At 31.2% G+C, this 10,192-nt stretch overlaps 1 long non-coding RNA gene across 2 annotated transcripts; it reads left to right on the top strand.

The window, feature by feature from the left end:
- On the top strand, positions 1-6,626 carry LOC117334879. Of its 2 annotated transcripts, none has more exons than XR_004534250.1 (4): positions 1-122; positions 530-603; positions 1,042-1,246; positions 6,524-6,626. It is a non-coding gene; the product is annotated as an uncharacterized LOC117334879 (long non-coding RNA). The 2 variants fall into 2 exon arrangements; XR_004534249.1 differs by lacking the exon at positions 6,524-6,626 and adding an exon at positions 1,561-1,675 and having other exon boundaries at positions 4-122.
- Positions 6,627-10,192: the final 3,566 nt, after the last annotated feature.

Below are 10,192 nucleotides of genomic sequence, written 5' to 3'. Positions count from 1 at the left end.
GAGGAAATAAAATGACGTCGATTTCCTCGTCAGATTGTATATAAAAGTGTTGATAATTCTTTTTCAAACACAACCAGCCCTGACAGAGACTGAACAAGTGTAACCTACATTGGTGAATACAGGTAAGTCTGATGATTTTTCTATGCGTTATTGACAGCAAGTAATGATCGAATCGCAAACCGAAAGGAAGTAGTCGATGATATTTTATATTCATTCATGGCAAACACAATTACGAATTTTATTTGACATATTCTATAACAAAATTTGCAGTAACTTATCATTCATATTTAAAGTCTATTAATGATTGTCTATTTAGATAACAATGATAGCTCGTTACTCTAGAATCTCAAATTATAGCAATGACTTTTATATTTTTGTGTGTAAGAACGGCAGCTAGTAACAATAGACAAAGCTATTATTGTAAATGAGTAGGTGATCATTTTATATTCGAAATTATAATATTACAAACACAGTTGTATGTTTTCTGTTAAGCACACAGGATCATACCGTTTCAAAATGTCGTTTACAGAAACACTAAACTGAAGATGCTGAAGCTGATCGTACTCTCCTGTCTGATGGCCTGTGTCGTGTGCCAATCATATCGTAAGTATTCTCATTTATTCTATGATTTCAATATATATATATACCTAAACACTATTGCTCATTTTCACGAGAAAATATTAACCTCGTTTTCATTTTAAAAATCTTCTTAATGTTAATCTGTGGTATTTCTTAACAAAACCTTAAAAAAGAAGGAAACTTAAAAAAAAAAAAAAAAAAAACGAAAACAAAAAACAAGCAAAAAGACAAACAAAAACAAAACAAAAAACAAAACATTCAAAAAAAGAAAGAAAACATAATTTTTTTTAGAGAAATCCTAAATTGTATTTATATTCATACCGACCTTCTTTTTAAAATTTCTTTGTAAATTATTTCGTAGTTGTACTTAATCTTCTGTCAACTATATAAGTGTATATCTAGATACATCACAGTTTATGTTTATGTTGATGATCACATCTAATAAAACAATAATCTTTACAGGAGGAAGTCGGGATTCCTTTTTGTTGGACGGTATCCTTGGTAACAGTTGGGATACTGGTTTAGGTCAATGGGGATCCAATCGCTGGGGTAATGACGCATGGAATCGTGATATATACGGAAGTGACGTGTACCGACGTGGAGGCAGAAGGTGGAGAAACAGGAGAATAGACAGATATTGATGTAGAGACCATGAAGTGTGGAAAAGGTATTTATTAAGAATTGTAAAAATACTGATCAAACATTTAATGAATTATCATTAACCTAAATAAGTACACATCAAGTGATGGCGTGTTAATAATTGATATAAACGCATTATCAAATAATAAGAACATTTTCGCAAAGTTTTGATATACAATTAAGACAATTTTTGCTGCACATTGTCACGATGCATAAATATACCGTTATGTATAGGGTTTTGCCTGTTTCGTCATCAAACAGTAACGGATATAAATCTGGTATGATGGATTTGTCTATATGCTGAATATGTATTCAAATCTGATATTTGTGTTTCTTTTCCAGATCCATGTGGCAAAAGACTCAAACCAGAAAATCCATTGTCATCTTCTAACTATACATTCATTTGTAAATTCACATTCACTAAGAATTTGTTAATAAATTCATATATTTGTATTTCTGTTTTATTGTTTGTTTTTTTTTATTTTGGGCTTATTTAGCAATGATATTTATTGCAAAAAATCGCAGCTCAACCAATGTCGAAATTCTAAATGATCATAATGAATTTGCTTAATTTCTTCAAACTGAAATGTTTGTTTTTTGCCTCACTAATGAAATAATGTATATTCTATTCAACGGGAAACAATTCAATATCTACAAAAAGAAAAAAAGGTCTTACGTATGCTTAATGGATTTGTTCTTGCTATTTAGTGAATACGACACATCTCTCAATATTGAGGTAATAACTTTTACATATAACGTCGCAATTGTGCTCCCATAGAGACAAGGCTAGTTTGCATGTTGATTGTACTCATGTCAAATATCGTCATTTCAAAAGCCACTATTGTGTTTTTGCAATTTTTATACAACACATCTTTAAAACACAGAATGCATCTCTTCACAGTGCTCTCAGAAAAATGATACTTGGAAGGTTTAACTGTTGTAACAAAACAACCATTATCCCCATTTATACCGTGCTATCATTTTAAGAAGTTAACATAGAGGGACCTATAATATATATTAATTGAAAAATAAATTAATTCAACTTCATTCATTTTTGAAGTATTTTGAAAAAAAATATCAGCTTATAGCAATCACTCTTGGCGGCCAGAGTTTTGACTAAAACAAAATGCACCATCCCATCGTCTATTCTAACTCATTCAAGAGAAATAAGGTCGACTGGTCATAATTAACGATTACAACCTGGCGGGTTTTATACAAATCAGATAGCTATTTGGTCACTTCAGTGTCATCTCATAAAAACCTACTCACGTAAGATTGCCTTATCACTAAGATGTACGTCATAACAAAAATAAGGAAATCCCATATTGGTATAAAAAGGGTGAGTTATATGTTCGCAATCGCAATAAATGCGAGCTTAGGAAAACGACAATCTAATTCAAATCTAGATGGTCATTCCACTATGTTACATGAACATCTAACAACATCCCATAAGAGGTCACGTTCTGTTAACCTTTGAGATGTGTGTATTTCACTTTCAGGGCGAACTGTCGATGTCGTCGAAGCAAAACATTTTGTCACAAAATGCATCTGAAGTAAACCATTTCGGCACAGATATATATAGCTAAACGCTTTGAGGGACGAAATGACTTGAAACAAATTGACATATTATGCAAGCTATGCACTCTTGTCTTGCTAATTTGGAATATAAGCGAAGGCTAGACCTAGAAGGGCTCATTCCCTGAACACCAACTCTGGCAAAGACAATGGAAGGTGTTTGTGTAGGAAGTTCTTTGAAGTTTGTTTATAGTCCCTTTCAATATGGAATACCAACTCAGGTAAAAACAATAGGGTCAACTCAGGTATATGAATCAGATATACATGTAGTTTTCTAAATTCAAAGCACTATTATATAGATTATTTTACTAATGATAATGAAATGACAATATTATATCAATAGATATATATATTAAAAAAATCAAATTTTCTAAGCACTCTGCCTAACTATGAATTTGACTATTAATAATGACAATATAAGATTAAAATATATAGATAATAAATAGATCAAATTAGAAATTGTTTTCTAAATACAAAGCACTAATTATAGATATCACTATTAATAATGACAATATCTTTGAACTTAACGATGACCTGTGCGTTTGCCATTCCGTGTATGATAAGCAAAAATTATTACTACCTGAAACAGATACACACAAGAATATCATAATTGTTCTACAAGAACTGATCTATAAAGTAACTATATGATAATCTAAATACATCTGGGAAAAAGCAATATATGTATAGGTATTTGAAGAAAATCTGTACTAATTAAACCTGAAACAGATACTTTACTTTACAAGACTATTACAATAGTTCTACAGTAACTGATCTACATGTAGATAGTATTATATAATAATAATTATGATAAAAATCCAATACAACAAAAACCATTATTACTAACTAAACCTGAAACAGATGCAACTTTTAAAGAATATTACTACAATAACGTAATTATATATACTAATCTAAACAATGTACAAAGTTTAACTAATATACAAATGCTTTACAGTGAAAAAGTATGGATTTAAGATTCCATTATCATTCCGATTTAAATGCCAATCTAAATGTTTATAAGCAGATATATATTTACACTATAATTGAAAAATTGCTAAAATAATATAAAAGAATGTAAATTAAACAATCGTATAAAATAGTTTTTAAGTATTTACACTAAATCTGAAAACAATCACACATTAAATCAATATGACACCAAATTTAGCAAAATGTTAAAATTTGATCAGTCAAGCTCTTTACAGAAAATATGGTTCAAAAGTGTTCAACAATACAAATGTTTCACAATTGAAGATTCAGTTCGTACATATGTATTCCAAGATGTTGATAATTCAAATATCAAAGTAAAATATGATGATTTTTGAAAATGTGCTTCAGTTTTATACACTATTTCTGAAACAGTTTGGCAATCATTAACAGCTAATGATGATTTACCTGTATTCTGATTTACCTGTGTTCTTACACTGAGGATATTTCTGTAACAGACTATAACTCCCTATCAACACACCTTAACCCCTATGTAAACACCCCACCCTAACCAGAGTTGGTGTTCGGGGGGAAGACCCCCTAGAAGTACTATTTACATCAGTCATATCTGTTATATCGAAGATTATTTCAATAAAACCTTAAACTGGAAATACCTTACAGTTTAGATATCTTAACTCATGACTTCTTAATGTTCGGAGATTGTTTTAAGTGCTTCAAGTATTGCACGTAGATGAACCCTATAGTAATGATGATACCGACATAATAACGACACAATAACTCAAAATCGATACACACACAATGATCTATGCGTTTATTGTTAATTAAGTATGTGATATACTGCAAGTATGGAATGTGAACCCAACGTTTTAGGAATACATGGTGTATAATTACAATAAAACACAACTTTCAAGGCCCCTTTAGGACCAGACATATTTTATGCAGTTTTATTGGTTTTTCTACACGTAACTCTCACTTTGTATTGAAAGGTTCTGCCTTTTGTATAATTCTTTCAGCATAGATACATTTTTACCTTATCTACCAATTGTCAATTAATATATTGGCACGTGTAGTCTCCATTATATCATCAATATAATGCTTATCAATTATTTCATTAGAAGTATATATCTTTATACATATGCATGAGATAAAATTAATTACTGATATGATAATAGTTACCTGTACATTGTCATATTCTATATCGAGATATTTTTTTTGTCCTATAAAATCATAACTTCTAGACAGGAAATATTCCACACTACACTTAACATAACCTGCATACAGACTGTATGCTTTATTTGCACCCTGCAGAGATGAATCAAGTATATCTAATTAATGCAAAATGTGCCAAGCACATGCTAATTCAATGTCACCTTATCGATAACATGAACGTCATTGATTTACGGATTAACCCTAATAAAATAAATGCAATTCAGATGCATATAAAAGTATTGATAATTTGTTCTTAAGCACAACCAGATCTGACATAGACAGAACAAGTGTAACCTACAGTGGTGGATACAGGTAAGTTTGATTATGAATTTTCTGTATGTAAAATGTTAGAGCTACTTATCACAATAGAGTCAGCTTATATAGTGAAGTAGTCGATGATATTCAATATTCAAATAAAACACATATTTTATATTAGATAATCTATAAAGAAGCTGCAATAACTTATGATACATATCTAAGTTTTATCTCATTATTTTGTATTTATGTAACACGTACATTTCGGTTTAGTAGAACCGTCAAACTCTTCGGTTGTTATTTCATAAAATAAACAGTTAGTTGAAGTCTATTACAAACTCAATCCTATGTATAATGCTTGATAGATAGAATGACTCTATTCCAACATTTCCTTACAGAAATAATAGTCTAAATATGCTGAAATTGATCGTACTCGCCTGTTTGGTGGCATGTGTCCTGTGTCAATCATATGGTAAGTTTTCTCATTCTGCAAATTCGATATACATACAATATTTCATTATACACTTATATTATCGGCACAGCCAGAAATCATAGATATGTCATCTCATCTTCACGAGAGGTAGTAGTATTATTGATTAAATTAGAAAATATGAAAGTAAATGAAATATATTTTAAAAGTGTCTTTTGTGTTTAAAGGCGACATACGTAAACATCATTTCGATTGGTGAAATAGAATCACGATATTTTCAGGAAACTTCGGAAAAAGCCGTGATTCCTCCTTGATTGACGGTGTCCTTAGTAACAACTGGGGTACTCGATTTGATCGTTGGGGATCAGATTACAGGCGCCACGACGATTACAATCGTGATATAGACAGAAGAGACATGTACGGACATGAAAACCGAGGAAGGTGGAGGAACAACAGGAGAGGATACTGATCAGATATAGGATATTGATATAGAGACTATGAAATGTGGAAAAGGTATTCCTTCAAATATTTTAGAAGATTCATTTTAAGGTAAAATTAAGATAATTAAATACCGGTATTGTTTAAACACTCTAAAAGCACATAAACCCGTGATGCTAATATATAAATTATTTTATGTAGATCTATGGTTTTTGTTCACTTTCAATTAATGCAGTATACCTTTCCAAATAACCAGATAAGTCTCAATACGAGAGTTGCAATGATTCTGTCGTGGTAGAGATCGCCACGCTCCTCATTAATAGGACGCTACCTCTTTCTTCGAAAAGCACAATTGATTTATGTCTAGGTTTGAATAATGATGAAACGATGCAGGTATTAATTGTCATTGTATTGCCGATTCCTGTTTATTAATTCAAGAATTGTTCTGTTTTTCAGATTCGTGTGGGCAAAGACTCGAATCAGAAAAACCCATTTTATTTCTTTTATTCATATTTTAGATTGTAAAATCTTGCTTCAATAAACACGTTTTTTAAATACATATTATATTGTACTTGTTTTTTTAATCAAAACGCAAATACCTTTTCTTCATAAAAGCCTGAACATAAGTTGGAATAAAGCAATAATTACAAGTGTAACATACAGTGTAACATACAGGAAAAGTAAAGACATCACATTAAACCACATAACACCTGCAACGACCACGCCTCCACATGATGCAACCTTCTGTCACTTCTATTAGCGATAGTGTATTTTCCTTCCTGAGAAAGTTAAATAAAAGTTACACCAAATTCTCGGATATTTGGTTAATGCTTTATTATCATTTGCAATACTTACGTGTCTAAATGCACCAACAAAAGGATGCATCAAGCATCCGATGACCTTAAAGTATGCAGTGTGGAAGACATTGTTCGTGATGACTTAATTCCTATTCTGAAATATAATTTCGTCACTAGTGAGATACCACATAGTATCTGTTCAGGTCAGATGTAGAAATTAAGCCGTGATGTATAGTATTTATCTGGTGGAAGAAACTGATAGATGTGTTAACAGGGCGCAAAATCAATTAAACATTATAGGTAAAAAGGGTGTATGAATCTACGAAAGTTTTTTCTAATTCTATCAGTAGTAGAAATGAAATATAACTACAGTTGAAATACAGCTATGATGTCATCCATTGTTATAGGTGTACTTTATCCTGGAGAACTAATAACAACCACCTATAGCCATCCATAATTATATGATCAATCCAAATCTTACCTTAAGTTGTCCAAATGATTATCTGTAACTGTCTAATAAGTACACAGAATACAATTATTGGACAGCTACACATAACTTTTTGGACAGATACAGGTATTTTTTTTACACAGCTCAATTTAAGATATGTGATGAAAATATAAATATTCTTTACAACGGAAAATGTCTGCAACGGGATGGCATAAAAACATTTAATTAGTTGGAAAATGATTTTTAATGAATGAAAACAGAATTTAAATATCATTATTCTTGAAGTATATCAGGAAAGGGCAGTATTCATATTAGCATAGTCAAATTTACCATGCACTATTATGTTTTCTTTAACAGAAGATTTTAATCACAAAACACTCCTATATTTTCCTCACAATTCATGTTCACAAAATTCCCTTTTTACCAATTCTTGAGAGATTCGCGTATTATCCCTGATATATAGCTTGATACATATTTGACGTAATTATTTTAGATATTGTGTTCAAATCCCGCTTTCCTCGCTTTGAATTTATGATTACTTTCATTTTATTCTCTCTCAAATATCATCAATACAATACACTTTCTTCAATAAATCAATCACATTATTTGAATTAAATTCATTTCAATACTTGATGCTTATGCTCAAAATGTACTGGACATCGACTGTGTTATGGATATACTCTCACGGTCAGACGATATTATTAAAATAAGACCCGAGCATATTCTACACACCTGTAGTGTGTACACTTGTGCAAAAGCCTATTAGATATGCTACAGACCACAACTGTCACCTTTGTATCAATAGTCCTCGTGGTGGGTTTAATATACTCAACAGATATTAAAGCTGTCAAGTATTAACACAAATGAGGATATATTAAGAGTAAGATACCTTTTACCGTCTTTTATGTTAAAAGTAGACAGTGAGTGGAGTGGAGGCGTACTGTCCAATATTTACTTATTATACAGCTTTAAGCTTTAATCCTTTACAAAAAGAGGATGTTGCCGATATCAGCATTTTTAGGACTTAAAATTATAGATCGAACAATTATCCTGTGTTTATATGATCAATTCGTGCATCACAAAACGTTAGCATAGTATGTATAAAAATAATTGATTTTTTTTAAAAATCATGTCATGTATACACCGCCCGTGTATCTTTTAACATTATGTTTCGGCCCTTTCTTCTGACTTTCCATCTAGAGTTCTCTTAATGTTCTTATATTTATGCCGGTGTTCTAGCATGTACAAGAAAGACGAATCAGCTGTGCTATCAATATTATCATCAATACAAATCGTTTGCTCGAAAAACACAAACCTCTTGCTCATATTATATAACAAAATTTTCATCTTAATACATCACCTAATATTTTGAAAGAATTAAGCATGTTGATTTCCCTGTTAAAGTGATTATGCATGCATGCATCAGCAGGATGTGACTTTATAGCAATGATGATTGATAGGGATTACGGCTGTTTTGCCCCAGGTAGTGTGAGAAACATAGTTTGATTTCCAAATGCATGAAGTCATGATATGCATATATATGCTAATCAAATGTTTATAACACTTAACCCTTCAGTAAAAACTGATGTGACATACTGAGCTTACGTATGCGGTCGAAATTTAGACTATGATCGTTGTATATATACCATAAATAGTATTGAAGCCTTCTCAATTATAATTCGACATAATCTTTATGACATGTATTTAAAACAGGAAACTTGCATTCCGCCATGCATGTGGCTTTTTAGTCGGGAAATGACAGAGTAAAAAGATAAAAGCCAGGAATAAACAGTCAAAAAGCCCTAATACCACGCACTAAGAAAATGTTTTATTTTCGTACAAATAAAAGCGAAGAATTCGCGATTGACTCACCGCGCGTATTAACGCGAAGATAAATCCCACGCGAAATATGAGTGATTTACAGTATTTAAACACTAAGAGCAGTAAATAAAAAACAACTTTTTATATTCTATGATAAAAATGTAACCTTACCAATACCAACATATACAACACTGCACTCCATCAGTTTCTTGATGTTTTCCAGAAAAAAAAAGGAAAAAGGAAAATCAAAAATTCATTTTATAAAATACATGTCAATGTTGAATGTTGTAATCTTGACTGATATTTTTTATCATAAAACATTAATAGTGTAGTAACATTCGATGCAATTTTTGATAATTAAAGTCCTGAAAATGCAACCGTTTTACAATAACCTGTTTATTTGTATATATGTTTGTAATATTTTTTACGCAACATTTTTTTTGTTGGGCCAAGGTGGCCAAGTGGTTAAGGTGACCCCACACTTCATCACTAGCCCTCCACCCCAAGGTCGCGTGGCCGGTGGTTTTTCTCCTTGTACTTTCCTCCTCCTCGAAAACCTGGCTCGTCTTTAAAAGACCCTGACTATTGAAAGGACGTTTAACAAAATAAATCACAAACCACAAACCGTGGGTTTTTATTTATTTATTTATTTTTCGTTTTTGTAGATGGATTTTTGGTAAGTGTTATTTGTATTTGTATGGTATTTGTATGTAAACAAATACATGTATACATATATTTAACGAATGTTTGAATATCATGAAAATGTTCATTCTTTGGCCCTCCCATGAAGGTAGGCTATCATTGTCACTGACAATTTAATCAACTTTAAGAAATTACAATATGCTTATAATATACCAACGTCAAAAAAGCGTGTATGATGACAATGCATTTGTCAATTGATATTGAAGTTTGCAACATCAACAATTATTATCGATTTGATTAAAAAATAAAGAATACTTATCAGTAAAACGAGGGAAAACTAAAGTTTGATGTTTTTTACCACTCATTTGTTTATTATGTTTCATATGACATACTAAGTATCACACAGACATAACACAA

This window comes from Pecten maximus, chromosome 9, assembly GCF_902652985.1.
Source record: "Pecten maximus chromosome 9, xPecMax1.1, whole genome shotgun sequence".
In the NCBI taxonomy this organism is placed as follows: Eukaryota; Metazoa; Mollusca; class Bivalvia; order Pectinida; family Pectinidae; genus Pecten; species Pecten maximus.
This window is presented reverse-complemented; position numbering and strand designations above follow the sequence as displayed.